Raw genomic sequence first — 3,537 nt, forward strand, 5'->3', positions numbered from 1 at the left:
GGGTCAGATAAATCTTTTTATGGGGGACAGCCCTGTGCATTGTAGGATGTTAAGCAGCATCTCCAGCTTTTACCCAATAGATGCCACTAACATCCCCACCCACCCCACCCCACCCCCACCCGGCCACAGTTGTGACAACAGAAATTTCCCCAGATGTTGTCAAATGTCCCCTGGGTGGGCAGAATCACCCCCAGTGGAGAGGCTCTAGTCTAATCTTATCATGCAAGTAGCTACGTTTATGGACAACCTTGCACATTTTGGGGACATGGATTCAATGTGGCCACAGCTAAACCTGCCATCATATCTTCCTCCATCCCTGCCCCCACCTGCTCCTCCCTCCGTTTCATTGAAGACCCTACCTGAGGGTCATCACTGACCTTTTATTCTCCCAAGTCCTGTTTGTCTTACTTCCCAAATAACTATTAAATCCGTCCATCTAATTCTCTCCATCTCCCCTGCCACCATCAAGGCTTGCCTGGACTATTGCAGTAGCCACCTCCCAGGTGGCCCTGCTTTCATTCCTGCCCCCTACAGTCCATTCTCCACACAGCAGTCAGAGAGACAGCTTTTCAAAATGCAGTTGTGATTATAGGCTCAGCTGGGTCTGGGGAAGCTGCTTCCAAGAAGACTCCCTCACATGGCTGTTGGTGGGAGACCTCAGTTCTTTGCTACCTGGGCTTCTGGGGTATCCTCACAACATGGCACCTGGCCTCCCCTGGAGCGATTGACATGAGAGAGAGAGAGAGAGAGAGAGAGGGAGGGAGAAAAAGAGAGCAAGAAGGCTATGGTGCCTTTTATGACCTAGTTTCAGAAGCCTCATGGGTATTGGACACAATCACTTCTGCCATATTTTGTTTGCGAGAAACAAGTCACTAAATTCAGCCCATACTCACAGGGAATAGACTTAGGCTCCACCTTTTTAAAGCAGTGTCCAAAATGTGTGGACATATTTTTAAAAACCACATTCCCCAACCAATTCCTTGGCAAATTCTACTGAATCCACTTTCAAATTCCTTCTAGACTATTACCCTTTCCCTTATCACCACCCTGGTTCAGCAACCCGAGTGTCCATCAATGGATGAGTAAATAAATGCTGTCCATCCACACAGTGGAACATTACCGAGCCTTAAAAAGGAAGGAGATTCTGACACCTGCTACAGCATGGATGAACCTTGAGGACATGATGCTCAGAGAAATAAGCCAGACACAAAAGGGCGAATACTGTCTGATTCCACTCACAGGAGGTCCCTAGAGGAGTCAGATCCACAGAGACAGGAAGTAGATGGTGGGGACCAGGGGCTGGGGGAGGGGCTGGGGAGTCAGTGTTTCCTGGGGACAGAGTTTCAGTTTGGGAAGATGAGAAAGTTCTGGAGGTGGATGGTGGGGATGGTTGCACAACAATGTGAATGTACTGAATGCCACTGAGCTGTGCTCTTTAAAATGGTTTAAATGATACATTTTATGTTCTGTGTATTTTACCACAGTTAAAAAAATTTTTTTTTAAATATCCGACCCTTACATGGTGTTTCCCATGTCCCAGGCACCATGCAAGTTATGTGTTACCTCATTTGATCCCCTCCATCATCTGTGAGTTAAGGACAATGATCATCACCCCATTTTACAGCTGAGACAACTGAGGCTCAGAGAGGAGCAGTGATTTGCCCAAGTGCTTGCAGCCAGGATTAGATGCCCTAACCCCTGTACGTGCTGCTTCTCCGTGAACCACGGTGGTTATCATTACTGCTTCAGCTGAGAAGGAAGACACAGAGCTGAGGCCGTTGACATTGCCTGCTAGGGTCCCTGGGTGTCAGTGAGTGGGTGAGCTGGGATGGGGACCCTGGAGAATCTGAGCCCACACAGCCACTGCATGCTTGATTTGAAGGAGCAGAGGGGCCTGCGCTGGGCTGTGGGTTCCAGTCTTCACTTATATCTCCTCTCTGGGCCTCAGTTTCCCTTACTGCAAAGCTTGAAAGGACAGTAAGGAAGCAGCCAAGGGAAATGGGTACCTGGGGTCCAGGAGTCCAAAACACAGGCTCTCTGGGCCTTAGTTTCCTCATCTTAAAAATGAAGACTAAGGGGACCTCCCTGGTGGCCCAGCGGTTAAGACTTTGCCTTCCCGTGCAGGGGCTGCAGGTTCGATCCCTGGTCAGGGAGCTAAGATCCCACATGCCTCGTGGCCAAAAAACCAAAACATAAAACAGAAGCAATATTGTAACAAATTCAATAAAGACTTAAAATAATAAATAAATAAAATGAAGATTAGCGAGTTCCCTGGTTGCCTAGTGGTTAGGATTCTAGACTTTCGCTGCCGAGGGCTCGAAATGTTCAGTGTCTGGTCGTCAGGGAACTGACATCCCACAAGCTGTGTGGTGTGGCCCAAAAAAACCCCCAAACAAACCTTGTTTAAAAATAAAATAAAATGAAGATTATACTTAATAATAATTAATAATATTATTATTACTTTTCACCTCAGCAAGACTCTACATTTAGGGCTGGACCATTTTCTGTGGGGGGCGTCGTGGGCACTGTGGGGTGTGGAGCAGTATCCCTGGCTCCCACCCACTGGATGCCAGGTGTACCTCCAATCGAGACAACCAAAAATGTCTCCAGACACCCCAAGGATCGCCCTGATTGGGACCCCCCTGTCCACACTATCAGGTTGGAGGCCTATGTTGAGTTAGTGTATCTGATCTTAAATGCTACTGAGATTCCCAGCTCTGTGGTTTCTGTGCTGTGTGACCTTGGGGGAGTCACTTCCGTTTCCGAGCCTCAGTTTCCTCATCTGTAGAACTCGGATTCATCAATAGCCCCTCCCTCCCGAAGTCTCTGGATTAACGTCTATAACCGGTATCAGCCACAGTAAGCACTCACTCCAGAGGCACCGTCGCTACCCCAGTGGGGGGTCTTCTGGAAGATTCTGGCTCACAACAGCGGGCCCCTGCACCCTCCCTGCTGGCCGCCTCCCCTCCGGGCCTCCGATTGGGGGACCACACAGGCGGGCGTTGGGAACACTTCCTGTGCGGTGGCCGCCAGTGCCCGCTGGGCCAGGTGTGCCAACGGGAGAACGCAGCTGGGGCCGCCCCACTTCCTGCCCTGGGTGGAGGCGCCTCTCACGCTCCTTTGCCGCCACCCCAAAAATAACATCCCCCCCCCCCAAACCAAAGCGACCCGCGCCAGCTGCAGCCTCCAACTTAGGGGACGCAGGACAGGCGGGGGCCAGCAGCTGCCACCACGGCGCCTGTCCCGCTGGGAATGTCCCCCCCAACCCCCCCGCTGCTGCCACCTCCGGCATTCCAATCCCAAGGGGGTGACCTGGCCTCCCCCAGGGTCCGGACACAGGAGCTCTGAGCAGGCAGGGCTGGCTGGGGGGGAGGGGACTCCTCTGCCATGCTGGGTGACAAGGGACCCTCTCCGGCCAGAACCCCCAGACCCGAGGTGCCTCCGATCTTCACCTCAAGGGACCGTTTGAGGGGGGAGGGGCTGGCTGCCAGGACAGAAGCCCCCTCCTCTTCCCGGGAACAGAGGGGAGGCCGGGAG

Source organism: Balaenoptera acutorostrata, chromosome 2, assembly GCF_949987535.1.
Source record: "Balaenoptera acutorostrata chromosome 2, mBalAcu1.1, whole genome shotgun sequence".
Taxonomy (NCBI): Eukaryota; Metazoa; Chordata; class Mammalia; order Artiodactyla; family Balaenopteridae; genus Balaenoptera; species Balaenoptera acutorostrata.